We start from the raw sequence: 13,281 nt of genomic DNA, 5'->3' as shown, positions 1-13,281 counted from the left end.
GCTTTTCTGGTTAGAGATGTTTGATATCCTGTCAGGGTCTGAGGAAATATATCTATCACCAGAGCATTTATCTCAAGGGAACATACTCATTTATGATATGTGTCTCTGGCAGTCGGCTTAAAGTACATGGTGTGTGTACATGTATGTCTTAGATAAGGGCTATAATTATGTTACTAACCCTAATATTAGGACACAGTAGGCCTGCATTGGTTTTGCAAGTCATAGCATGTGAATAAATGGTTCATTTGAAACTGTAGCGAGGACTGGATTGTGAATACTCTGTATATGGGCTGTTTATTTGCAGTGTCAGAGAACCATCTCCCCCTTTATCCTAGTCGTCACTAGCTTCTACATCCACAAAGTCATAAACCCTGCCTATTTGTAGAATGTATCTTCTTAAAATTTTATTTTAACCCTAAACTTAACCACACTGTTATGCCTAACCTTAAATTCAGACCAAAAAGCACATTTTTGTTTTCATTAATTTGTATGATATAGCCAGTTTTGACTTTGTGGATGTAGAATCTAGTGGAAACCCTTTATCCTTCGGTCTCATGACATTTAAGACAATAAAAGCTTTATTAACCCCTCACTTAGTTAGTTGAAAAAATGTGAGAGAGAGCCAGGCAGCCCTTTTGTTAACCCTGTGAACTGACTCACTTAACAGTAACTCAGCCTGAAAGGGATCAGTTATTCTCCCCTGACTGCCACGGTTTATTCACATCCATCCACCCCCACCCCCACCCCCACATCCCAAACACCCATTTCAGGCCCTGTGTAGCTCAGTTGGTAGAGCATGGCGCTTGCAACGCCAGGGTTGTGGGTTCATTTCCCACGGGGGGCCAGTATGGAAAGAAAAAAAAAAATGTATGCACTCACTAACTGTAAAGTCGCTCTGGATAAGAGTGTCTGCTAAATGACTAAAATGTAAATGTGTCAGCTGTCCCAACTAAGTTCCTCTTAGTAGCAGTCTGGCTAAGAACTGGCTTTCATGTGACATCTTGTACACAGACCAAGTTAGAAATGGAGACCATATACAGTATGGATGCCAAGCACAGTAGAGTACAAGACATACCATCCTAAAGTAAACAACTCGGCTAAGATGTGTGGGACACCTGCACTGTTTCACATGGTGCTCTTTTAAGCAGTCTTCTCTGGACAGTTGAAGCCTTCTTACCTTTTCCAGATGGATCTGGTTTAATGCTAATACTCCTCCAAGTCAGTAAGAAGGGCTGTTTTGAACTGTACTATACTAACACCTAATGTTTGTTTTTTCCTTGTTGGATTAACATGTTCAAGTTAGATTTAATGCATTGAAGCATGTTATGCCCTGTTGCACACAACATCAATGTTGTCACAGAATGTCTTTCTTGCTATACGCCTCGTATTTGGGGCAGATGTGCAGCCTAACCCTTTTGTTGACAGGCTTCTACTTGTGTGAATGCACCCTTGATACAACTTGTAAATGCATGATACCTATTGCATAGTCAGACTTAGTCACTCCTTTCATTTAGAAACCAGAAGTTAAGGAAATTCCATGGTTTTGTGCCTCTGGTTCTAGACAAACATTAAGGTATGTGAGGTTTTACTCAACAGCTTAAATAACTTTGGAAAAGAAGAACTGTGCTGTGACAAGCTGACCAACCACTTTAGAAATGTAGCCTCATATGGGGGCTCCACCCACTGAAAAGTGTTCACTCAGTATAGCAAATAAAGTTGGGTTCAAAAAATAGACAACTGTCCATTGTAAATACTAAAGTAGTTCTTCCTTCCAGGCAGCTTTGCCCTGCAGTAGCCTTGTTTGGAATGGGCTGGTTACTGTTCTTCTCTTACTATGTTTTATTGGATATCCTGTTTGGTTGTTGTGGCCCTCTTGATATGATACAAACATAGTTCTGTTCTGTGATGGTTTCCTGCACGGGGCTGAAAATGGACGCTAGGAAAATAATTGGGATCCGTTTGCCCACATTGCATTCAGTAATGTGGGCAATTGACTTGCACACAATCTATATCTGTCCTCAGTGCTCCATGCTCCACAGGCTGTGTATAATTTAGACTGTCAGAGGACTCTCTTGCCAGTTGAAATTAAAGTATAAACTACTAAACAAAATGCCCAGTATCATTGCTTGGCACTGCCGTTCAGTAACAATATTCACATGGAGCATTTTATTTTTACCTTTAAAAAATAGGCATGAAGGCCTTGAAGTTTCAGGGGATTCTTGTGTTCAACATAACTGTTGAAATTTGTTGTGGCTTAAGATAATGTAGTCACTTATTTAACCCAGTTGATGGTTTGCACTGGTTCCATTGACAGATAACTCTATATTGCAGGGGTTGGCAACAGGAGGCTGGTGGGCCAAAACCAGCCCACGAGTGATTGTTTTTGACCCCCCAAAGTTTTTTGCAAGAAAATATATAAAATAAAAATTTGATTTTAGTTTTTGCTAAAAAAAAGACTAAAATCACCAGGAATTCAGCAACACATTTGTTTCATTTGGGAAATCTGTTCACCAAGTATTCCGACAAATAAGAAAAGAGGCATATCTGCGGACCAAATAAAACCAATCATAATGTCTGTGTTTCACAAGTTTGGACAGCACAGTACAGTCAATTACAGTATAGTACAGTAAATAAAAGTAGAGTGGAGTAGAGTACAGTACACAGTAGAGCACACTAGACTTGACTACACTATAATGTACTGTACTGAACTTTATTGTACCTCACTGTACTCTACTCGACTGTTCTGTGCTGTACTGTACTCTACTGAGCTCTTCTGTGCTGTACTTTGATGTCCAGACTTGTGAAACATAGATGTCTATGATTGGTTCGGACCATCAACATTTGGTCATGTTTGGTGACTGATTGCATTAATAGCCAGTGTGTGGAATAATACCTAAATATGCAAAGGATATTGCATATTCCTACCTTAGTGTACCTATTTAGGGTACATCACCATGAAGAGAATGACATTCATATCCATCATTATACATTTCTGTGTAGTAGAGATCAGGGACCCATGATGAAATTCCGATACCGCAATTATGTCACCGTGTGTAAATCCACTTCACTTACTGTAGTTCAATAACCAAAATAGATTTTTTTCAAACTCACTGTGTCATGTCATAGCTAACACCCCATTCTTTCTGCACACATCTTTTAATCTTAATTCGGAGCATATAAACTGAGGGATATTTTACCGTAATTCTGTTACCAAACTTTACATCTGCACAGTTCTTCCAGCAAATGTGTTTTTGTCAAATGTTTAGTGTAAATTGTTAAAATTGTTGGATGGTTTGTTAAACTTTGAAATCAATGGTTTTTGTTTCGCATACATTTTAAGTGAAAAATCTGAGTCTCAGCGCAATTCCGTTACCGTGGAATTGCCCCTATCTGTACAGTACCTTGCAAGAGTATTCATCCCCCTTGGCGTTTTTCCAATTTTTTTGCATTACAACCTGTAATTTAAATTGATATTTATTTGGATTTCATGTAATGGACAACATAGTCCAAATTGGTGAAGTTAAACAAAAAAAATTACTTGTTTAAAAAATGTCTACAAAATAAATAATGGAAAAGTGGTGTGTGCATATGTATTCACCCCCTTTGCTATGAAGCCCCTAAATAAGATCTGGTGCAACCAGTTACCTTCAGAAGTCACATAATTAGTTAAATAAAGTCCACCTGTGTGCAATCTAAGTATCACATGATCTGTCACATGATCTCAGTATATATACACCTGTTCTGAAAGGCCCCAGAGTCTGCAACACCACTAAGCAAGGGGCTCTCCAAACAGGTCAGGGACAAAGTTGTGGAGAAGTACAGATCAGGGTTGGGTTATAAAAAAATATCTGAAACTTTGAACGTCCCACGGCGCACCATTAAATCCATTATGAAAAAAATTGAAAGAATATGGCACCACAACAAACCTACCAAGAGAGGGCCACCCACCAAAACTCACGGACCAGGCAAGGAGGGCATTAATCAGAGAGGCAACAAAGAGACCAAAGATACTCCAATCTCAGCTCCTTCAGGGTTATCTGTCCATAGGACCACTTTAAGCCGTACACTCCACAGAGCTGGGCTTTACGGAAGTGGCCAGAAAAAAGCCATTGCTTAAAGAAAAAAAGTATCAAACACGTTTGGTGTTCGCCAAAAGGCATGTGGGAGACTCCCCAAACATATGGAAGAAGGTACTCTGGTCAGATGAGACTAAAATTGAGCTTTTTGGCCATCAAGGAAAACACTATGTCTGGCGCAAACCCAACACCTCTCATCACCCTGAGAACACCATCTTCACAGTGAAGCATGGTGGTGGCAGCATCATGCTGTGGGGATGTTTTTCATTGGCAGGGAATGGGAAACTGGTCAGAATTGAAGGAATGATGGATGGCGCTAAATGGCCTGCTGGCTCCCCTTCCTCTGCGGAAGCATAGTTCCCGCTCAGCCCAGTCAAAACTGTTCGCTGCTCTGGCACCCCAATGGTGGAACAAGCTCCCTCACGACGCCAGGACAGCGGAGTCACTCACCACCTTCCGGAGACATTTGAAACCCCACCTCTTTAAGGAATACCTGGGATAGGATAAAGTAATCCTTCTACCCCCCCCCAAAAAAAAAACAAAAAAATGTAAAGTGGTTATAGGGTGAATGCACCAATTTGTAAGTCGCTCTGGATAAGAGCGTCTGCTAAATGACGTAAATGTAAATGTAAATGTAAATACAGGGAAATTCTTGAGGGAAACCTGTTTCTGTCTTCCAGAGATTTGAGACTGGGACGGAGGTTCACCTTCCAGCAGAACAATGGCCCTAAGCATACTGCTAAAGCAACACTCGAGTGGTTTAAGGGGAAACATTTCAATGTCTTGAAATGGCCTAGTCAAAGCCCAGACCTCAATCCAACTGCAAAAGGTGGCTCTACAAAGTATTGACTTTGGGGGGGTGAATAGTTATGCACGCTCAAGTTTTCTGTTTTTTTGTCTTATTACTTGTTTGTTTCACAATAAAAATGATTTTGCATCTTCAAAGTGGTAGGCATGTTGTGTAAATCAAATGATACAAACCCCAAAAAAATCAAATTTAACTCCAGGTTGTAAGGCAACAAAATAGGAAAAATTCCAAGGGGGTGAGTACTTTCGCAAGCCACTGTAAAAGGTTTCTAAATGGTCTACTCGTGAGGCTTTTGCCGTCATGCTTTTGCATTATTTACAATTCACATAGGCCTACCTGCAATGCATACTCCATTAGTTTTGTATCCATCCCCATTTTCAAAGACCACCTCTTGTCTGTTTACCAAAGACACGCTCCTCCTAACGTATTCAAATTATTCAGTCCTATAATGCCATATCAACGGTAGGCCTAGGCTATATCTTGCTTATTGAGAACGTGCCTCACAGATACAATACAATTTACGGGAGCCTAGTATTTTCTAGTTGAGGAGCGCTAAGATTTGCCATTGAGTTAGATTTGTTAAAGTTCCAGTGCTGTCAAAAACATGATTTTCCTGTGTTTTATATATATTTCCACACTGAGGTTTCGAATAATACTGTGAAATTGTGACAATTAGGATAATCCTGGGCACAGACGTCAATTCGACGTCTATTCCACATTGGCTCAGCATAATTTCATTGAAATGACGTGGAAACAATGTTAATTCAACCAGTGTGTGCACAGTGGGAATGCCCTTTTTAATATATATATATAGCTGTTTAAAAAGACTGCCTGAAATTTCTGCCTGTTTTGGTGGGATGGAGTTTTGGACTGCCTGGTGACATCACCGGTAAATTATTTAATAGACCAATAAAAAAGAGAGTTCCAAACCTCTCTGCCAATAACAGCTAGTTTTCCGTTTTGCCTTCCCCACTCAGACCACTCCCAGACAGTCGTAGCAAAATTCTTACTTGAGAAATTGCTCTTTGCTAAGAAGCTATTTTTGTTTATTTTTAATCATTTTTATTGGAAACAATCACAGTAAGATACAGAAATGATTTGATATTGAGATAAAAATGGCTACATTGGACCTTTAAAATAGAGCCCTTTACTTCCTATTCCACAAATATTAGAAGTATCCTGGATGTTGACAAGAAGACAGTCTCAAAGGACACTATAAGTTCAATCGAACAATATGTTCAGCACAGCAAATATGGATTTTGAGTCTGGATTTGGGCCTCAGTTTTGTCAACATCAGCTGTGAAAACCAGATGGCTCTCCACTGACTCAGCTGAAGAGTGTGTGTGAAAGTTATAATCAAGGTGTTGTCTTTGTCTCGTACACGTTGCTAGTTGCTATCCTTTAATCCTCGATTGCATAACATAGGTGACTCCTCACATCTGGCTTTGAAATAGGGGATCTCTAGTTCAAAAACAATACTCAAACCTGGCTGTGTCCTTATATGGAACTGGCAGACTCATCGGTTTAAATTCCCTACAACTGCCTGTGCTCAAATGCTTTCTCATCTTCTAAATAATGGTTTGTTTGTATGTTTATCTAACAGTCTTTTGTTTCTATCATTTAATGCTGCTCCTTTCCACCAACTCTCTCTCCTCCCTTTCAACCCCCCCTGAAAAGTTAAGACATGAAACGGCGGACGTCATCGCTGCTGGTCAGTATTGGAGGCAGTCCAAGGTCAGTCCGTTAGCCCAGCTGAAATCTGCTGCCTCTGAACCATGCTGCCCCACTGAGTAGTGCGTACTCAGTTGGGCTCTCTGCTTTTCTGGAGGATGTTCCTCTGGGGAAGCAAAACTGTGTGACGGGTTGGTCACGTGGTCAGACCCTGGGAGGTTATGGTCCATAGGCTAACTGTGACAGCAACCCCAGGTGGCATATTCCCCCCAGAATGCTGTTGTTCATAAGTAAAACTAGTATGCTTCCCTTTGGTCTAGTCTATACAGGTCCCCACATCCACACAGTCCCCAATCTCTTTTATCATCCCGTAGTCTAAATCAACTGTGGGTGGTGTGTTTGTGTTGTATATGTACATCTCTTTGTATTGGTGGTGGTTTTTGTCAGTCACACATTGTCTACCTAGGTAATAATGCCTCTGTATCTTTTGAAGCTTTATTTCTCTGTGAAGCAGGGATTGGGAACATTTTCTCCGAGTATGACAGAGGAAATGAATAGGCAGTATCAGATGGGAGAGTAATGGTAAAGATGGCCGTCGTTCAGAGAAGTCAGACTCTCATTAGATCGGAGCTCTCTCTCTCTCTCTCTCTCTCTCTGCTCTCATGTGTTGAAGTCAATGACTGTGCTGCTTTTGTCGCCTGACGAACGCTGTGGAATGTTTCAACTGGCCGATTTCACGCCAGCGGGAGCGGAAAATATTTTTGGTATCTCAGATTGTTCTTCAAGCTATTGGGACAGGGCCTTGGAATTCAGCAGGGATATACAGTTGAAGTCGGAAGTTTACATACACTTATGATGGAGTCATTAAATGGAGTTGAAGGATGGGACTAATAACAACAACTAACAAAAACAAGATAACTAATAATGTAAGCATACTGTGTCCATAATAAGTATATATGTTATAGGTTGAGAGCTTTTGTGAAAGAGCACAGTTAGAAAGATATGGCATACAGAAGCAAACCGGATGGACATCATGAAAATTATCGGAGAGGTTGAGGGTAGAGGAAGTTCAGGAGTAAAAACAAACAAAATATAATTATTGTAAAATTGACTGTGTCCATTAAATGTATATACCGGTAGTATGTATAAGCTGGAAGTAGAGTGTCACGATCGTCAGGGAGAGAAGTAGACCAATGCGCAGCGTGTTGAACGAACATGGCGAACTTTATTATCTTAAGTGATAATATACACAATAAACAAAACAAGAAACGACTCGTGAAGTCCACGGTGACAATGACCGAACACGGAACAAGAACCCACAAACACAAAAGGAAAACAGACAGTATAAATATGGCTCCCAATCAGAGACAACCAGCCAACAGCTGACACTCGTTGCCTCTGATTGGGAGTCACTCAGGCCAACATAGAAATACACAACCTAGAACCCCCAACATAGAAATAGAACACATAGAATGAACACACCCTGGCTCAACATATAGAGTCCCAGAGCCAGGGTGTGACAGTACCCCCCCCTAAAGGCGCGGACTGCGACCGCGCCTCAATAAGAGCAACACAGGGGAGGGCTGGGTGGGCATACCTCCTCGGCGGCGGTTCTGGCTCCGGCCTTGCCCACCACCCTCCAATAATCCCCCCATAGCGCCCCTGGTCCGGTCTGGCCCCGCTGGCTGGAGCTGACCTGAACGTAGCAGGAACGGCTAGCTTCAGCTCCGTTGTGGAGCAGTTGAGCGGTACCTGATTTGGCACCGATGACCCAGGCACGGGTTGTGCCGGACTGACGACGCGCACCCCTGGCTTGGTGCGTGGAGCCGGAACGGGCTTTACAGGGCTGACGACTCGCACCCCTGGCTTGGTGCGAGTAGCAGGAACGGGCTGGACCAGGCTGACGACTCGCACCCCTGGCTTGGTGCGAGTGGCAGGAACAGGCCGGGCCGGGCTGGCGACTCGCACCCCTGGCTTGGTGCGAGTGGCAGGAACAGGCCGGGCCGGGCTGGCGACGCGCACCGTAGGCTTGGTGCGAGTGGCAGGAACAGGCCGGGCCGGGCTGGCGACGCACACCGTAGGCTTGGTGCGAGTGGCAGGAACAGGCCGGGCCGGGCTGGCGACGCGCACCGTAGACTTGGTGCGTGGAGCAGGGACAGGCCGGGCTGGGCTGGCGACGCACCCCGTAGGCTTGGTGCGTGGAGCAGGGACAGGCCGGGCTGGGCTGGCGACGCACACCGTAGGCTTGGTGCGTGGAGCAGGGACAGGCCGAACCGGGCTGTGGAGACGGATAGGAGACCTGGAGTGAAGAGCGGCCACAACCCGTCCCGGCTGAATGCCTACCCTCACACACTCTGTGTGAGGCATCCGCACAGGACGTACAGGGCTGTGTACCCATACTGGCATAACAGCACGTGACACTGGAGCAGGATATCCGGGACCGCAGAGAGTTATTGGAGACCACGAGCGTTGAGCCGGCACACTCCGTCCTGGCTGCATACCCCCCTTCGCACGACACGTGCGGGGTGCTCGCACAGGACGTACAGGACTATGCCGGACCACTCGTGGCACCGTACGCCGCTCCGCATACCGCGGAACCTGCCCCGTCCCATGCTGCCATGCCTGAGTACGGGAAGTTGGTTCCGCTCTCCATCCAGGCTCCGCCAACCTGTCTTCTGGCCCCCCTAACCCGGTGGCCTCCTCTCCAAATCGCCCTGTGGCAGCCTCCTGCTGCCCAGCCGCCCATGCCGTGTGCCCCCCCCTAAAAATTTTTTGGGGTTGCCTCTCGTCCGTCCGACGATGGCACTGCTGACGCCGCTGCTCCTCTCTCGCCAGGGCCTTAATCCTAGCCCAAGGTCCCTTGCCCCCGAGCATGTCCTCCCAGGACCACGATTTGCCCACCTGGGCCATCGCCAACCTCTCCATCTCTTTTCCCGGCGCTTCCTCCCATGTCCAGTCTGCCTGCTCCTGGACACGCTGCTTGGTCCTTTTATGGTGGGTTCTTCTGTCACGATCGTCAGGGAGAGAAGTAGACCAATGCGCAGCGTGTTGAACGAACATGGCGAACTTTATTATCTTAAGTGATAATATACACAATAAACAAAACAAGAAACGACTCGTGAAGTCCACGGTGACAATGACCGAACACGGAACAAGAACCCACAAACACAAAAGGAAAACAGACAGTATAAATATGGCTCCCAATCAGAGACAACCAGCCAACAGCTGACACTCGTTGCCTCTGATTGGGAGTCACTCAGGCCAACATAGAAATACACAACCTAGAACCCCCAACATAGAAATAGAACACATAGAATGAACACACCCTGGCTCAACATATAGAGTCCCAGAGCCAGGGTGTGACATAGAGGCCTAAGCATTGTTGTTCACTAGTTTACTCCAATTGGGGAAGGGGTGGTGGGGTTGAAAAGTAATAAAGGGAAAAACATTTAAAAAAGGAAATGTATGTACAGTGGGGGAAAAAAGTATTTAGTCAGCCACCAATTGTGCAAGTTCTCCCACTTAAAAAGATGAGAGAGGCCTGTAATTTTCATCATAGGTACACGTCAACTATGACAGACAAAATGAGGAAAAAAAATCCAGAAAATCACATTGTAGGATTTTTTATGAATTTATTTGCAAATTATGGTGGAAATTAAGTATTTGGTCAATAACAAAAGTTTCTCAATACTTTGTTATATACCCTTTGTTGGCAATGACACAGGTCAAACGTTTTCTGTAAGTCTTCACAAGGTTTTCACACACTGTTGCTGGTATTTTGGCCCATTCCTCCATGCAGATCTCCTCTAGAGCAGTGATGTTTTGGGGCTGTCGCTGGGCAACACGGACTTTCAACTCCCTCCAAAGATTTTCTATGGGGTTGAGATCTGGAGACTGGCTAGGCCTCTCCAGGACCTTGAAATGCTTCTTACGAAGCCACTCCTTCGTAGCCAGGGCGGTGTGTTTGGGATCATTGTCATGCTGAAAGACCCAGCCACGTTTCATCTTCAATGCCCTTGCTGATGGAAGGAGGTTTTCACTCAAAATCTCACGATACATGGCCCCATTAATTCTTTCCTTTACACGGATCAGTCGTCCTGGTCCCTTTGCAGAAAAACAGCCCCAAAGCATGATGTTTCCACCCCCATGCTTCACAGTAGGTATGGTGTTCTTTGGATGCAACTCAGCATTCTTTGTCCTCCAAACATGACGAGTTGAGTTTTTACCAAAAAGTTATATTTTGATTTCATCTGACCATATGACATTCTCCCAATCCTCTTCTTGATCATCCAAATGCACTCTAGCAAACTTCAGACGGGCCTGGACATGTACTGGCTTAAGCAGGGGGACACGTCTGGCACTGCAGGATTTGAGACCCTGGCGGCGTAGTGTGTTACTGATGGTAGGCTTTGTTACTTTGGTCCCAGCTCTCTGCAGGTCATTCACTAGGTCCCCCCGTGTGGTTCTGGGATTTTTGCTCACCGTTCTTGTGATCATTTTGACCCCACGGGGTGAGATCTTGCGTGGAGCCCCAGATCGAGGGAGATTATCAGTGGTCTTGTATGTCTTCCATTTCCTAATAATTGCTCCCACAGTTGATTTCTTCAAACCAAGCTGCTTACCTATTGCAGATTCAGTCTTCCCAGCCTGGTGCAGGTCTACAATTTTGTTTCTGGTGTCCTTTGACAGCTCTTTGGTCTTGGCCATAGTGGAGTTTGGAGTGTGACTATTTGAGGTTGTGGACAGGTGTCTTTTATACTGATAACAAGTTCAAACAGGTGCCATTAATACAGGTAACGAGTGGAGGACAGAGGAGCCTCTTAAAGAAGAAGTTACAGGTCTGTGAGAGCCAGAAATCTTGCTTGTTTGTAGGTGACCAAATACTTATTTTCCACCATAATTTGCAAATAAATTCATTAAAAATCCTACAATGTGATTTTCTGGAATTTTGTTTCTCAATTTGTCTGTCATAGTTGACGTGTACCTATGATGAAAATTACAGGCCTCTCTCATCTTTTTAAGTGGGAGAACTTGCACAATTGGTGGCTGACTAAATACTTTTTTCCCCCACTGTATGTATGTATGTGTGTGTGTGTGTGTGTGTGTGTGTGTGTGTGTGTGTGTGTGTGTGTGTGTAGTGTGTATGTGTATGTGTATATATATATATATATATATATATATATATATATATATATATATATATATATATATATATATATATATATATATATATATACACACACACACACACACACACACACACAGTGGGGAGAACAAGTATTTGATACACTGGCGATTTTGCAGGTTTTCCTATTTACAAAGCTTGTAGAGGTCTGTAATTTTTTATCATAGGTACACTTCTACTGTGAGAGACGGAATCTAAAACAAAAATCCAGAAAATCACATTGTATGATTTTTAAGTAATTAATTTGCATTTTATTGCATGACATAAGTATTTGATCACCTACCAACCAGTAAGAATTCAGTCTCTCACAGACCTGTTAGTTTTTATTTAAGAAGCCCTCCTGTTCTCCACTCATTACCTGTATTAACTGCACCTGTTTGAACTCGTTACCTGTATAAAAGACACCTGTCCACACACTCAATCAAACAGACTCCAACCTCTCCACAATGGCCAAGACCAGAGAGCTGTGTAAGGACATCAGGGATACAATTGTAGACCTGCACAAGGCTGGGATGGGCTACAGGACAATAGGCAAGCAGCTTGGTGAGAAGGCAACAACTGTTAGCGCAATTACTAGAAAATGGAAGAAGTTCAAGATGACGGTCAATCACCCCCGGTCTGGGGCTCCATGCAAGATCTCACCTCGTGGGGCATCAATGATAATGAGGAAGGTGAGGGATCAGCCCAGAACTACACGGCAGGACCTGGTCAATGACCTGAAGAGAGCTGGGACCACAGTCTCAAAGAAAACTATTAGTAACACACTACGCCGTCATGGATTAAAATCCGGCAGCGCACGCAAGGTCCCCCTGCTCAAGCCAGCGCATGTCCAGGCCCATCTGAAGTTTGCCAATGACCATCTGGATAATCCAGAGGAGGAATGGGAGAAGGTCATGTGGTCTGATGAGAAAAAAATAGAGCTTTTTGGTCTAAACTTCACTCGCCGTGTTTGGAGGAAGAAAAAGGATGAGTACAACCCCAATAACACCATCCCAACCGTGAAGCATGGAGGTGGAAACATAATTCTTTGGGGATGCTTTTCTGCAAAGGGGACAGGACGACTGCACCGTATTGAGGGGAGGATGGATGGGGCCATGTATCACGAGATCTTGGCCAACAACCTCCTTCACTCAGTAAGAGCATTGAAGATGGGTCGTGGCTGGGTCTTCCAGCATGACAACGACCCGAAACACACAGCCAGGGCAACTAAGGAGTGGCTCCGTAAGAAGCATCTCAAGGTCCTGGAGTGGCCTAGCCAGTCTCCAGACCTGAACCCAATAGAAAATCTTTGGAGGGAGCTGAAAGTCCGTATTGCCCAGCAACAGCCCCGAAACCTGAAGGATCTGGAGAAGGTCTGTATGGAGGAGTGGGCAAAAATCCCTGCTGCAGTGTGTGCAAACCTGGTCAAGACCTACAGGAAACGTATGATCTCTGTAATTGCAAACAAAGGTTTCTGTACCAAATATTAAGTTCTGCTTTTCTGATGTATCAAATACTTATGTCATGCAATAAAATGCAACTGTGAGAGACAGAATCTAAAA

General features: G+C 44.2%; 1 protein-coding gene across 3 annotated transcripts in view; it reads left to right on the top strand.

Moving 5' to 3' along the window:
- The window catches only part of LOC121544913 (CRACD-like protein), a 44,844-nt gene that overhangs the window by 6,927 nt on the left and 24,636 nt on the right, over nt 1-13,281 (top strand). The gene's annotated exons all lie outside the window — the stretch shown is intronic.

This window comes from Coregonus clupeaformis, chromosome 3, assembly GCF_020615455.1.
Source record: "Coregonus clupeaformis isolate EN_2021a chromosome 3, ASM2061545v1, whole genome shotgun sequence".
Classification (NCBI taxonomy): Eukaryota; Metazoa; Chordata; class Actinopteri; order Salmoniformes; family Salmonidae; genus Coregonus; species Coregonus clupeaformis.
This window is presented reverse-complemented; position numbering and strand designations above follow the sequence as displayed.